A 16,504-nucleotide genomic window follows, 5' to 3' on the forward strand; every position below is an offset into this window, starting at 1 on the left:
TGTGTACGTGTGGATGGTTCACTAGGTCTTTCTGGAAACCAGTCCAACATGGTCTTCTGACACATTAGCCCGAAACTACACTGCATGTCTTTGAAAAAATGCAAACACATATATTTTCACCTAGGCTTGTTGAGTAATGTGTTTTGTATGGGTAATTTCACTTTCAATAAAGTAGCTCCCAGTCGACAGTACTTTTCTAAATAAGCATGTTGGGTTCTTTAAATGTTTTTTCATTATATTATAAGCAGTTAGCTGAGTCTATGGTTCTGCTATACAATAAGGCAAAGTACAACAGCATAAAGTCAAGAGGATGGTAAAAAAACCACTATGCATGTCCCAAGGGGGATGTAAAATCCAATATTTTTTGTACTTTTATTTTTAACTGCACCTTAGGATCAGTAGTGAAATTAATACCTTGGCCAAGTGCTACTTATCAGTTGGATTGAAAATAATCTGGCTGTGTGAATTGTGAGTGAGCTTTAACATATTTTTATATTGTTTACTTCTCTGTAAAGCCTGGTCAGAAGCAGTGGCAAGCACTGACAGAGAGAGGATTGATGCCTCTATAAAGCTCAGGCTTATAAAAGCAATTTTTCTGCTAAACAGAAAACAAAGATAAGCAGTGCCTAGCAAGAGTAGGTGAACTGGTTTCTGGAGAGAGATTGGGATACAGAACCAGCCTTAGGCAGGGAGAGTTAGAATGCATTAAAGTAGCAGCGACTGTTTTCCCAAAAGGACGGAATAAAGAATTGTACTGTTCTGTTTTACTCTGATTCTCACCAATTTTGAAAGAACCTTTTGCCCATAATAATACTAACCGAGCAAATAGAAAGAAGTAAAAACGAGAGGGCAAAATGAAGTCAAATTTCCAGATAAATAGGGAGAACTCGCAAACTGGACAGGGGAAGAATATATTTCAGCTCCGTGCTGCATGCAGTTATATCATTAGCTAGAGAGTGTTGGCTGAAATGTTCCATCTACAGCTATTTAATGTACTTAGCGTATTCAGTTTAATGTTTAGAACCACTCTCCGCTTCAACATTCGTGAAACTACAGACTACAAAATAAACTGGAATAGGAATGAAAGAACAAGATTGGGAGATTTCTTGTTTTATTTTAATACCTTTTTTTTTTAACCCGCATTTAGCATGTTTATTCACACTTGTTCCACTAGTATGTTCTCTAAATAAAATTAGTATTTTTAGAATTTGGAGTCCAAATTTAGGTTAACAACCTCCTATTAGGATTGGGCTTTAGATGGCTGAGAATCCTAATATTGTTATCAAGAGTTAGTCAGGCTACTACAGGTTCCATACAATTTTAGGAAATTATAACTATATAGCAAATTAATTTCTTGGATTAGTCCATCAGTGTCTAATGGTAGGCTCTAATGGTGTTATTTGGTTTAACTGTTTTTGCTCTAAAGGTAATACTAATTACATTTAGTAATACAAATATAGCAAACATATAAGTCTCTGCATGTTTGACTTTAAGTACAGGTATGGGATCCCTTATCTGGAAACCCATTATACAGAAAGCTCCGAATTACGCAAAGCCTGTCTCCCATAGACTCCATTTTAATCAAATAATTCAGAATTTTAAAACTGATTTCCTTTTTCTCTGTAATAATAAAACAGTACCTTGTAATTGATACCAACTAAGATATAATTACCCCTTATTGGGGGCAGAACAGCCCTATTGGGTTTATTTAATGGTTAAATAATTCCCTTTTCTCTGTAATAATAAAACAGTACCTGTACTTGATCCCAACTAAGATATAATTACCCCTTATTGGGGGCAGAACAGCCCTATTGGGTTTATTTCATGGTTAAATGATTCCCTTTTCTCTGTAATAATAAAACAGTACCTTGTAATTGATCCCAACTAAGATATAATTACCCCTTATTGGGGGCAGAACAGCCCTATTGGGTTTATTTAATGGTTAAATGATTCCCTTTTCTCTGTAATAATAAAACAGTACCTGTACTTGATCCCAACTAAGATATAATTACCCCTTATTGGGGGCAGAACAGCCCTATTGGGTTTATTTAATGGTTAAATGATTCCCTTTTCTCTGTAATAATAAAACAGTACCTGTACTTGATCCCAACTAAGATATAATTACCCCTTATTGGGGGCAGAACAGTCCTATTGGGTTTATTTAATGGTTAAATGATTCCCTTTTCTCTGTAATAATAAAACAGTACCTGTAATTGATCCCAACTAAGATGTAAATAATTCTAATTGGATGCAAAACAATCCTATTGGGTTTAATTAATGTTTTATTGATTTTTTAGTAAACTTAAGGTATGGAGATCCAAATTACGGAAAGAGCCCTTATCCAGCATACCCTCGGTCCCGAGCATTCTGGATAACAGGTCCTATACCTGTACGTGGATATTTTCCATTTAGGTGAGATATGGAGATGTCCATTGTGTGTAGAGTAGGGACTTAGCAAAAGTTCCAATCAACGAGTCCCCCATGCTTTTCCATCTCCTTTATCAGTATAGGGGAAGGTCATTAAGCGGCCACTTGGCATATTTCTATTAAATAACCAAATGTTTTTTAAATTATTTTCTTGAAATGTGACATGGGAGTGTGAACCACAAGTATTCACAAAACAAATTAGTGAAATTTTTCTTGACAGGCAGTGTTGGCCTCTGCAAGATGAACTACTGCACTATGTCTACTGGCTTGGAATTTTGTGTGTGGGGACTGGTCTTAGCTTGCTTGTGGCTAGCAGGGTAAGAGGGAGAAAGGTACAAGAGATAGAAAAGATCCGAATTTTGGACTTTTAAAAGTACGATTGAAAAAATTTGGATTAAATATGATCATTTCTGATGTGCGTTAGAAGCATGAAAATTTCATATTGTGGTCTTACAAAAATAACGTGGTACGATCCGAAAGTTTTGAAATTTTCGTATCCGGATGAAACCTCCCATGGCACTCTGCAGCTCCAACCCAGCCCAAGGAAAGTCTCCCATAGGGCTCAATGGCACTCTGCAGCTCCAACCCGGCCCAAGGAAAGTCTCCCATAGGGCTCAATGGCACTCTGCAGCTCCAACCCAGCCCAAGGAAAGTCTCCCATAGGGCTCAATGGCACTCTGCAGCTCCAACCCGGCCCAAGGAAAGTCTCCCATAGGGCTCAATGGCACTCTGCAGCTCCAACCCGGCCCAAGGAAAGCCTCCCATAGGGCTCAATGGCACTCTGCAGCTCCAACCCGGCCCAAGGAAAGTCACGATACTGAAGCTTGAATGAATAACGAAACTTTCGTACTTGTTGCGATAAATACAATTTTGTCTGACAAATTGTCGCAAAGTACGAAAAAGTCGCAGAAATTGATGAAAATATTGTAGAAAATATGCACAGTTCTAAAACTTGGAATAAATACACATTTTTAGTATTCAGACTCAATCGTACTTTAATGAATAGGCCCCAAAGTGACTGTGAAGACTGATATTTATCAATTCCAAGAGTTATAAAGTTCAGGCTGGTCAAGGAAGTCTTTTTTTTGTCCAAATTGACCAAACGTAGCAAGTATGATTAGGTAAACATGATTCTGGTTGCTCAGTACCCAATATAGAGCAATGTGCTCACAGGTCACCTACAGACATTAAAGAATAAACCTTGACACTGTCATAACAGAAGCAAGCTCGGGTTGCTAAGAGATGTTTTTTTAAAGGTTATTTAATTTTATCAACGTTTCTTTTCATATTGGTATATTTAAATGTATAGTGTCTGAAAATGCGCTTGCCTAGGTAGAACTAGTGTCCTTGGCTAAGCAAGCAGAGCACTTTGTACCTTTCACTACCTGTTCAGTAGAACAAAAGGTTTCTAGGCCTTCTATTGCAAATCAGCTGTAAAAAAACCAGACAAATGTTTCCGTGCGAGACTATAGAGTTACCAGTAAAAACTAGAAGGGTCAGCAGAATGGTTTAGTCTTTGGACTAGGGGCTGAGTGCTTGTTTTGACTCCTGTGTCAACTTAGATCTGACCTAGGGCATTTCACATGATATCCTGGTGACTCAGGTAGAGATGAGTCAACTAATTTGTATGAAATGAAAAATCAATCCGTGCATTTTGGGATGAGTACTTCTATTGATCTGCTCCTCCATTGATCCGCAATGTGTGATTTTAACCTATGTAAATCTTTATTTAGCCCCGGTCCAAAGTGAGACTCTTACAAACTCACCGGACCGTGTTTATATTATGATAAAGCAGGTTTTGACTTCTAACACGGACAACGAATGTTTATTTGTATAGATATGAAATTTGATAAATAATTACCTGCATTAAAGATTAACTAAAGTCTGGGTTTTAATTGAGCTGATACAGTTCCTCTTGTAATTTCTGCGTATGAAGCAAACATCACTAACATTTAGCCTGCCCGTGATTGCTGCTACTCATTAAATTATGTTTATTGTGTAAGCTAAACTCATAATTAAACTGCTGCTTGGTAAACCACTTCCTCCTCTGGGGTCACGGCTCTGCATAGCTGCCCTATAAGATGTTTCAGCATGGAAAATATGCCTGCCCGTCTCACAGCCACACTTTCATTTTCACTGTTATTTGAGGAGGACATGATATAAGTAGGGACTCTGAACAAAGTAAATATTTGTTTTCGGCATAAGTGAACACATTCAGCAGTATATATTTGTATTAAGCTTTTTATTTGTTAGTTCTAATTATTAAGGCCGCTGCAGTGATTCCTTGCCTCTTGCTCTTATGTTATTCCCCCGACAAGGCAAGGGAATGAGATACTGCAAGATAGAAGGAAATAGAGGGGTAATTATGGCACTTAACTTCTTTAAGAATGTAAGCTCTTGTGAGCTAGTGTCTCTGATCCTTATCCAAATATAACTGTAAACCATTTTTTGTGAATTGTCTAAATGTACATGTTAACTGTTTTGTCTTTTGTACCCCTTCATTCTGTAAAGCTCTGCGTGAATTGATTGCACTATATAAATAATATTAATAATAATAATAGGGTGCCCTGTGTGAAAACCGGTACTGCAGTACAGGTATGGGATCCATTATCTGGAAACCCGTTATCCAGAAACGTTTCCAAATTACGGAAAGGCTATTTCCAATGGACTTCATTTTATGTGAATAATTCACATTTTTTTTTAAATTATTTTTCTCTGTAATAATAAAACAGAACCTTGTGTTTGATCCTAACAAAGATATAGTTAATCCTTATTGGAGGCAAAACAATCCTGATTTTTCAGTAGACTTATGGTATGGAGATCTAAGTTACGGAAAGATCCCTTATCTGGAAAACCCCAGGTCCTGAACATTCTGGATAATAGAACCCATTATCCAGAATGCTCGGGACCAAGGGTATCCGGATTAGGGGTCTTTCCGTAATTTGAATCTTCATACCTTAAGTCTACTAAAAAATCAATAAAACATTAATTGAACCCAGTAGGATTATTTTGCATCCAATAAGGGGTAATTATATCTTAGTTGGGATCAAGTACAGGTACTGTTTTATTATTACAGAGAAAGGGGAATCATTTAACCATTAAATAAACCCAATAGGGCTGTTCTGCCCCCAATAAGGGGTAATTATATCTTAGTTGGGATCAAGTACAGGTACTGTTTTATTATTACAGAGAAAAGGGAATCATTTAACCATTAAATAAACCCAATAGGGCTGTTCTGCCCCCAATAAGGGGTAATTATATCTTAGTTGGGATCAAGTACAGGTACTGTTTTATTATTACAGAGAAAAGGGAATCATTTAACCATTAAATAAACCCAATAGGGCTGTTCTGCCCCCAATAAGGGGTAATTATATCTTAGTTGGGATCAAGTACAGGTACTGTTTTATTATTACAGAGAAAGGGGAATCATTTAACCATTAAATAAACCCAATAGGGCTGTTCTGCCCCCAATAAGGGGTAATTATATCTTAGTTGGGATCAAGTACAGGTACTGTTTTATTATTACAGAGAAAAGGGAATCATTTAACCATTAAATAAACCCAATAGGGCTGTTCTGCCCCCACTAAGGGGTAATTATATCTTAGTTGGGATCAAGTACAGGTACTGTTTTATTATTACAGAGAAAAGGGAATCATTTAACCATTAAATAAACCCAATAGGGCTGTTCTGCCCCCAATAAGGGGTAATTATATCTTAGTTGGGATCAAGTACAAAGCACTGTTTTATTTTTACAGAGAAAAAGATTTTAAAAGTCTAAATTATTTGATTAAAATGGAGTCTATGAGAGACAGGCTTTCTGTAATTCGGAGCTTTCTGGATATTGGGTTTAACGGATAATGGATCCCATACTTATACTAACAAATAAAACACTTCTATAGGGCTTTATTTGCCCTCGAATGCTTTCTCTTTGTCATTATTCGTTACCTGCATTGATATTCAGTTTGACCATTGCAAATGCTGATTAACAGCTCCCGTATTGTTTGGGATAATTATCTTTCGACTTTGACATTTGATCATTTCCACAAACATGACTTTCATCTATAATTTTTTTTAGCAAACTGGACTCCAAAATAGAGAGCGAATGATCTACATCTAAAATTTACTAATGGTATGATTTTTTTTTTTTTTGTTAAATTGTTAGTTTTCAGTATTATTTATTCCCAAGCGTTTATAAAATGTTATTTCCCCGCATCAAAAATGTAATGGAATGGGTTGGCAAAGGTAAATAATAAGCATGCACCTTCTATTAAGCGTTTTTTTTCTTACATTAATGCCTATTTAAATAGGTTATCATTAGCGAGGCAAAGAGGTCCAATCTCGGCAAATTATGCTTTCGGAAATGTCATGCATTTAACATAGTACTATTTCTATAAACAAAGCCAGTTAATGTTTCCTCGACCATGACTGAATATACATACCGGCGGTAAATGTCACTTTGTTGAATATTGCGACTCCTAAAATACCACATAGACCACTTGACACATTTGTTCTTCAGTTTCACAGACTTGTGAATAAATTATGGTTTTTATGCTGTAAATGACAGGGACGATTCCGAGGGGGAGCAACGTCTGTGAGTAATAGTTTAGCCGGGTAACCTCCCATACAGCAGCGGCCTATTTATGTCAATATTGGAGAGACAAACATTTGCAAATTAGATTCCTGCAACTGCTAATAATGTTAAACCGGACAGTACTAAGAGGAACACATGTAATCTGCATTTAATTTGATAGATTCTGAAAGGATAGCGGGGATGTCTTTAATGTCAGCTTGTAGCTTTGGCGCACCCTAAGGTTGACAGGTTCAGATCATCGCAACTTAAAGGAGGCAGTTTTGAAGCTCTTCATGATCTTACAAGCTCTTACAGAGCGAGCGACTCTCTCAAAACATTATTCCTAGTTATTGTTCATTTTAAAGTTCTTGCAGATAGCCGTACAGTGGCGATAGCTTTATTTTATGCAGTTGGATGGAAAATACTGTTATTCTCTGTATTCTTTCTATCGAGAGTATATAAAGGTTACCTTGTTACAATGCTAAAAAAAAGGGCACAACATTAGATAAAGCCTCCCTAACTCTCCCCAAAAATAGAAATATATTTTTTACTAGGAAAATATTTGGTGGAGATTGCTTTAACGTTAAACACACATACACAAGAACTTTATGAAATGGCAGGTAAAGTGCATGGTTCACCGGCACCTAGTAGCACCGCTCACTGTCTCCTACTATTACCTTCAGTGATAAGGACAATTTTTTTTCTTTTTGCATATTTTCCAACCTAGCATGGTGCATACAGGTATATTTTATCCCTTATCCGGAAACCCGTTATCCAGAAAGCTCTGAATTACGGAAAGCCTTTCTCCCATAGACTCTATTATAATCAAATAATTGAGAATTTTAAAACGGATTTCCTTTTTCTCTGTAATAATAAAACAGTACCTTGTACTTGATCCCAACTAAGATATAATTACCCCTTATTGGGGGCAGAACAGCCCTATTGGGTTTATTTAATGGTTAAATGATTCCCTTTTCTCTGTAATAATAAAACAGTACCTGTGCTTGATCCCAACTAAGATATAATTACCCCTTATTGGGGGCAGAACAGCCCTATTGGGTTTATTTAATGGTTAAATGATTCCCTTTTCTCTGTAATAATAAAATAGTACCTTGTACTTGATCCCAACTAAGATATAATTACCCCTTATTGGGGGCAGAACAGCCCTATTGGGTTTATTTAATGGTTAAATGATTCCCTTTTCTCTGTAATAATAAAACAGTACCTGTACTTGATCCCAACTAAGATATAATTACCCCTTATTGGGGGCAGAACAGCCCTATTGGGTTTATTTAATGGTTAAATGATTCCTTTTTCTCTGTAATAATAAAACAGTACCTGTACTTGATCCCAACTAAGATATAATTACCCCTTATTGGGGGCAGAACAGTCCTATTGGGTTTATTTAATGGTTAAATGATTCCCTTTTCTCTGTAATAATAAAACAGTACCTGTACTTGATCCCAACTAAGATATAATAAATCCATATTGGGGGCAGAACAGTCCTATTGATATTGTGGGGCGGGGCTATGACATATGACGTTATGGCGATCAGTCAATGTTACTGAGTCCTGCCCGGTTTTCCTAATTTGGGAAACCGGGCAGAAGGTTTTGACCCAGGCAGCCCGGGCTGTCCGGGTCAAAATCGGACAGGAGGAAACCCTATATACAACATGTAGACAAGTTGTAGTTCTCATTGGAAAGTTTTATTGGCTATTTTAACATGTGAGTGTCTCAGCTGAAATTTGCCCCCCACAGTTGCTTATAGTGTATCATATGGAATAGATTTATCATGCTGTGTAAAAAGTGGAGTGAAGCATTACTGGTGATGTTGCCCAGGGCAACCAATCAGCAATTATATTTCAACAGGTAGAAAACCAAAGCAAATCATCTGATTGGCTGCTATGAGCAACATCACTGGTAATGTTTCACTTCACTTTATACATAGCATGATAAATATACCCCCTTAGTGTGTTAAGAAGGAATGCTAAGCTAAACAAGGGGCAAGTCTATCAGCCATTCTATGGACTACAAGGTTTTACTTATTTGAGGACTTTTTAGTGCTGCTTATAGAAAATTGAAGCTATTGTTACTCTTTTTCACTAGCAGCCATGGCCCTAGAGACACTATATACTGAACATTTTATAGTAAATCCTTACCAACAAATTGGAAACATTGTCTGATGTACAGTACCCTGTATTTCTGGGCTCAGGTAAGCTCTTATTTATTGACTCCTTTCAAAAACTCAACTCACTAACATTTAAATGGGAGAATCTTTAAAGACTTCCGTCCGTTTGAATGTTTTCAAAATGTCGTCAACACTGTCAGAAAAGAATTGAACAAACTGTCACATCTATAAAAGCAGATATAACTGGTGGCATTTACAACTATCCTAAATGTAATAGTATTTCACATGTACAAAATGGCTGCTCAGCCTTCCAATATATCGTTCTCCATAAAATCAAATAATCATATTAAATAAAAAAAAAATATCCTATGATGTGAGCCTTTGCCCTTTCGCTCAGTTTGAATAAATGCGCTTCATATACGAGTCAGAGTCTTATAAAAGGAATGCAAATGAGCTATTAGTGCAATTGTTGGCAAGAGAGCACTTTAAATACAGTTTGAGTCTTATGAGCAGGACATAGGTACGTTCTTAGCAGAATTAGCAGTAGCTCTGGGTGATGCACAGTAAGAAAAGAAAGACATTAGAGCCCTGGGCATCCCTTGGAATTGTCAGTAAGCTCCCATTGAGTCCCTTAGTAATTCCCATTTTACCCTGATGGGCACATTTATAAAAAATGAAGCTAAATTGTGCCAATCACAACGGCTCTCTATTGGGCTTTTCTAAAAATTGTTTGCATAATTATAAAAAATCACAAATGGGTTCAGGGAAAAGTCACGAACCACTGGTTTCTGAGTAATCCATGATTTACCACTATTCATGGAAAAATTTTCCCAAATTCTGAAGATTCTGTGACACATCGACTGGTTTAAGACAAAGTGATTATGGGGCATGTTTACTAAGATTGGAGATAAATAGGAATGCACTGAACCGAGTTTTTCAGGTTCAGCCGAACCCCCAAATCCATTGTAATTGATTCGGCCGAATACCGAACCGAATCCTAACTAGCATATGCTAAGCAGGATTTGGAAGGGTTAAATGTCTCTGCATGCACATTGCGAAAAATGTTCAACTTCCGTGTTGACGCGGACGTTTAACCCTTCCAAATCCTAATTTGAATTTGGTTTGGCCAGGACCGTGGGTTCAGCCGAAGCCAAACCCTGCCAAAAAAGGCCGAATACCGAACCGAATCCTGGATTCGGTGCATCCCTAGAGATAAATATCACTGGTGATGTTGCCCATAGCAACCAATCACCAGTTAGATTTGAAAAGTCACCTACAAGTTAGAAATCAAAATCAAATACTGGTATAGGACCCATTATCCAGAATGCTCGGGACCAAGGGTATAATCCGGATAAGGGGTCTTTCCGTAATTTGGATCTTCATACCTTAAGTCTACTAAAAAATCAATAAAACATTAATTAAACCCAATAGGATTATTTTGCATCCAGTAAGAATTATTTATATCTTAGTTAGGATAAAATACAAAGCACTGTTTTATTTTTACAGAGAAAAAGGAAATCAATTTTAAAAATCTGAATTAATTTATTAAAATGGAGTCTATGGGAGACGGCCTTTCCGTAATTTAGAGCTTTCTGGATATCGGGTTTCCGGATAAGTGATCCCATACCTGTATCTGATTGGTTGCTACAGGCAACATTACCAGTCATATTTATCTCCAATTTTAGTAAACACGCCCCTAAATTTTTTCATACATTCAGGATAGTTGTTTATATTACCAGTTTTTATTTTATTTGTATTTGCAGTATGTTCCCAGAGGAAGGGGACTGTTTAGTTATTGGGGTTCCCAGCTACTAGGGGGGCCGGAGTAACTATTGCATTATTAATGTATTTCTAAGCTTTAGCTTGAACTCAAACGTGTAATAATAACAGTTGCGTTGTGTTTATTTGCTGACATGCAGCCAGTAATAGGAATAGGGGACAATTGCACACTGCTGCCGAACGACTGTGCAGAGAAGCGAGAAAAAGAGTGAATGCAGCTTATCTGAAAGAAAACATTTTTTTTTTCCTCCCCATGTTCAGTTTGTTCATTTGTATTATTCTTTAATTGTACCGAAGTTTTGTATTATAAATAAAGGCATCAGTCTTGCTTTGGAAAGCATCAATGCAAGGCTCCCCAATTATGCTTAATCCCATATTAAATCTTTGTGTGTTGTTTTTGCTTCGTCCCCTTTTTTTTTTTTTTTAGTGTTTTTTTGTCTCTGGGCTTCTGTGTTGTTGCTCAGCAACATCTGCATTTAGTGAGTTGGCGGAGTAAATGGGGTGGGGGGATTGCATACCTTTGTAACCCCCATCTTCTCCTTTTATAACGGATAAAAAGGGGTAGAATATTTTCACGGGCCGGATTGTGCCTATGCAAATGCATTCGACTGGGGCATGACCACAGCCTGGATTCACCACCCAACTTCCTCCATTGCTTCTTTGTAATAAAGAAATAAATGCAGCATATAATCAGGGTTAGGATATGGATCTCAATGCAGGGTTTTGTATACAAACCTCATGAATGATATAGTTATGAACCTTAATGAATTGAATGAGATTTGTGGAACATTAACAAATATACTTGAATAGTCATTCAAAAAAAATGTAATAGATTTGATTCATTTTAGTGGTTTCTGAAATTAAGGGAATCCAGCTTCATAGAATATATTGTTTTGTTAGTGTTAATAGTAAAGAGAAAGGCAACTTTTACACGTTGTTACCTTTTTATTTGAGCACTTAGTTTGTGTTTATCACTTATTAAGGATAATACCTGCTGTCACTGGTACAGGTATGGGATCTATTATCCGGTAACTTGTTATCCAGAATGTTCCAAATTACGGAAAGGCACTCCCCCATAGACTTCATTATAAGCTAATCATTTTGATTTTTAAAAAAGATTTCTCTCTGTAATACTAAAACAGTACCTTGTACTTGATCCCAACTAACATATAATTACCCCTTATTGGGGGCAGAACAGCCCTATTGGGTTAATTTAATGGTTAAATGATTCCCTTTTCTCGGTAATAATAAAACAGTACCTGTACTTGATCCCAACTAAGATATAATTACCCCTTATTGGGGGCAGAACAGCCTTATTGGGTTAATTTAATGGTTAAATGATTCCCTTTTCTCGGTAATAATAAAACAGTACCTGTACTTGATCCCAACTAAGATATAATTACCCCTTATTGGGGCAGAACAGCCCTATTGGGTTTATTTAATGGTTAAATGATTCCCTTTTCTCTGTAATAATAAAACAGTACCTGTACTTGATCCCAACTAAGATATAATTACCCCTTATTGGGGGCAGAACAGCCCTATTGGGTTTATTTAATGGTTAAATGATTCCCTTTTCTCTGTAATAATAAAACAGTACCTGTACTTGATCCCAACTAAGATATAATTACCCCTTATTGGGGGCAGAACAGCCCTATTGGGTTTATTTAATGGTTAAATGTTTCCATTTTCTCTGTAATAATAAAACAGTACTTGTACTTGATCCCAACTAAGATATAATTAATCCTTATTGGAGGCAAAACAATCCTATTGGGTTTAATAATATTTAATGCTTTTATAGTGGACTTGAGGTATGGAGATCCAAATTACCGAAAGACCCCTTATCCGCAAAACCCCAGGTCCTGAGCATTCTGGATAACAGGTCCCATACCTGTACAGGTATTGAACCCCTTATCTGGAAACCCATTATCCAGAAAGTTCCGAATTACGGAAAGCCCATTTCCTATAGACATTTTAATCAAATAATTAACATTATAATATTTGATCCCAACTAAGATGTAATTAATTCTTATTGGAGCCAAAACAATCCTATTGAGTTTAATTATTGTTTAAATATTTTTTTAGCAGACTTAAGGTAGAAGGAAAGGCCCCTTATTCGAAAAAACCCAGGTCCCGAGCATTCTGGATAACAGGTCCCATACCTGTACTGTATTTTCACAGTTTTCTGCTTTCTATCTAAATAATAAAAATAACCATGAGGAAAATATGCATTATTTAATCAAGAATTTTTTCCAGTCCAAAAGAAGTGATAGGTATGATATCTATGTGTGGCTAAGCAATTCTACTTTTTATCTGTAAGCAAATGATTTTATATCTTTCTCTGTCCCTTTAACTGTAGTAAACTTTTCGTTAGTGTCTATAAAACGTGCCTCCTTGCTGCAGGTATCCTGGAAGGTTTTCCCAAAGCTGTTTTATAATTTATTTATGAAGGCTCGTATATTGAGCAATGCTATACAGTTGCAGGTCAGTTGGCTCTGGGGGTCAGCCATATCTGGGCCACTTGGCTGTTCTTTATTTACTTTGGTGAAGAGAGTTTACAATTATCTGATGCACAGGATCCATGGATTTTGACTGTTGAGAAGACCATTTCTATATCAATTATATTTTTCAACCAAATATCCCATTGTAGAAGAGACTGCAAATATCATCAGCAATATAATACATGGCTGAAATTACTGCACAAAATGAATGTGTAAATTGAAAAGTATTATTATTTTTATTATTAGCATTATTAGTATTAGTATTCTTTGTTATTAATTCATTTCCATATTTATTATTTTTTTTATGATAAGGTTTGTAAAGGCTATAGTAACTTTAAAATATTTAAGAATACAGGTATGGGACCTATTATCCAGAATGCTCGGGACCTGGGGTTTTCCGGATAACAAATCTACCCGTAATTTGAATCTCCATACCTTATTATTAACTATTGAATAAACCCAATAGGATTGTTTTGCCTCCAATAAGGGGTAATTATATCTTAGTTGGGATCAAGTACAGGTACTGTTTTATTATTACAGAGAAAAGGGAATCATTTAACCATGAAATAAACCCAATAGGGCTGTTCTGCCCCCAATAAGGGGTAATTATATCTTAGTTGGGATCAAGTACAGGTACTGTTTTATTATTACAGAGAAAAGGGAATCATTTAACCATTAAATAAACCCAATAGGGCTGTTCTGCCCCCAATAAGGGGTAATTATATCTTAGTTGGGATCAAGTACAGGTACTGTTTTATTATTACAGAGAAAAGGGAATCATTTAACCATTAAATAAACCCAATAGGATTGTTTTGCCCCCAATAAGGGGTAATTATATCTTAGTTGGGATCAAGTACAGGTACTGTTTTATTATTACAGAGAAAAGGGAATCATTTAACCATTAAATAAACCCAATAGGGCTGTTCTGCCCCCAATAAGGGGTAATTATATCTTAGTTGGGATCAAGTACAGGTACTGTTTTATTATTACAGAGAAAAGGGAATCATTTAACCATTAAATAAACCCAATAGGGCTGTTCTGCCCCCAATAAGGGGTAATTATATCTTAGTTGGGATCAAGTACAGGTACTGTTTTATTATTACAGAGAAAAGGGAATCATTTAACCATTAAATAAACCCAATAGGGCTGTTCTGCCCCCAATAAGGGTTAATTATATCTTAGTTGGGATCAAGTACAGGTACTGTTTTATTATTACAGAGAAAAGAAAATCATTTTTAAAAATTAGAATTATTTGCTTATAATGGAGTCTATTGGAGATGGCCTTCCCGTAATTCGGAACTTTCTGGATAATGGGTTTCCAGTTAAGGGATCCCATATTTGTACCACTTGTTGCAATTATTAACAACGTAATCCATCATAAAGCATTAGAATTTACCATAAATGTATAATTTTAGATTTAAAAAAGTATTGTAATTTGCCATAAATTGGGCATTTTGAATTATTATAAAAATTAAACATTAGCATTTACCATAAATTTTGCTTTTTAAATTAAAAAATAGCATTTACCAATGAGTTTTGAACTTTTCATTAAAAAAATAAAACATCGGGCTTTACCATAAATTTTGCTTTTTAAATTAAAAAATGTAGCATTTACCAATACATTTTGAACTTTACACTGTTAAAAAAATAAAACATTAGCATTTACCATACATTTTGCACTTCAAATTATTAAAGAATTGCAATTAAACTTTTGCTGCTTTGAAAAAAAAAAATATTTTGTAAAATCCACAAACAGGTCTGCATATGGTCCCACTACTTTGAAGAATTTAAATTTGTCAATTTTTTTTCCCAGATTATTTTAGATTTTTTTTAATTACGTATTTTTTTAAAAAAAAGAGTTTAGAGCTATCTTACTATGCTTTATGTGTTGTAGCTAAAGTTCTAGTTTCTTTAAAAAAAAAATAGTAAGATTTTAATTATCCTGTAATGACAAAGGTCTGCATTCAGCTGCTGAGCATGTTTAAAAACGTTTCAGAAATGTGAGAAGGCTGGGATGCCATTGAATTTTTTACTTTCCTTTGAGTGTTGTTTTTAGGCTTCAGACTTGAAGTGATATATTGCAACCAGATAGACATGACACCAATCTGCCAAAACACAGAGGAGGTATGTTTATTACCCCCTTGTAAATTCCCTGTAAGTTCAAAATATCATAAACAATATATTAACTGAAATGCAACATATGTTCTTGCAATTAAGCCTCACAAGATAGATGATTGCTGCTGCTTTTTTTTTGCTGCCTTTTTAAACTCAACTCTTCTGTTTTGATGTCTACGCCGAGAATTCTGTGTTTTTATCGGTAACAGAAGTATATTTAACAGACTTCACTGGAGGCGAGTAGATAAATACTAAGCAGACGGGAATCAGTGACTGATCACTGGTAATAAACAGATTTTAAACTTCACCCTTTTTGGTAATTTGTAGACTGATTCATGAATTTGTGATTTTACTTGGACATTTCAAGTGATTCGTGGAGCATCTGAAACGCCCTGTGTGGAAGGGAAGAGAAATCAGCCAACTGCAGTTTTTACCCATAATAATTCTGTTGCCCTGAGATTTTGGAATTGGTTTTGCCCCATTCATTATCTGCAGGTAGTAATGAGTGAATCTGTCCCATTTCTCTTTGCCAAAAAACTTAAAAAAAAATCACAAAACTGCTAAAATGTTGCACGCCCCAAACAAATTGTTGCGCATAATCGTTTTGACACGCAACAATTTTTCCATGCACGCTTCAAAAAATTAACACACTCAACTATTTTGTTGACGTGCATCATTATTAATTAACACGGGAGATCATTTTTGAACATGGGTGACAATTTTTTTGATGCGCGCCAAATTTTTCCGCAGCAAATTCCAACACCCGTTTCGCAAAAAAATCCACCAATGGTGAGACGCAGAAATTCGCTGCAAATCCATGCTCGCCAAATTATTTTGCCCATCACTATCTGCGGGCAGTTTGTATATTCTATCTGTTTGGATGGGTTGCCTCCATGTGTTCTAGTTTTCTCCCACAGTCAATAGACCTAGTGGTAGGTAAATTGGCTACAGTTAACAGGGTTGTAATCCTCCAAAAAGAACTGCACC

General features: G+C 35.9%; 1 protein-coding gene across 3 annotated transcripts in view; it reads left to right on the plus strand.

The window, feature by feature from the left end:
• Positions 1–16,504, plus strand: part of fign (fidgetin, microtubule severing factor) — a 138,067-nt gene that overhangs the window by 26,228 nt on the left and 95,335 nt on the right. Inside the window, exon 3 of one of the 3 annotated variants that reach the window (XM_004917701.4) lies at positions 6,503–6,556. The exons of the other annotated variants lie outside the window; for them this stretch is intronic. The gene's annotated coding sequence lies outside the window, so the exon portion shown is untranslated. The remainder of the gene's footprint in view (positions 1–6,502; positions 6,557–16,504) is intronic. 3 annotated transcript variants of the gene reach the window in all.

The sequence above is a fragment of the Xenopus tropicalis genome, chromosome 9 (genome assembly GCF_000004195.4).
Source record: "Xenopus tropicalis strain Nigerian chromosome 9, UCB_Xtro_10.0, whole genome shotgun sequence".
NCBI lineage: Eukaryota > Metazoa > Chordata > Amphibia > Anura > Pipidae > Xenopus > Xenopus tropicalis.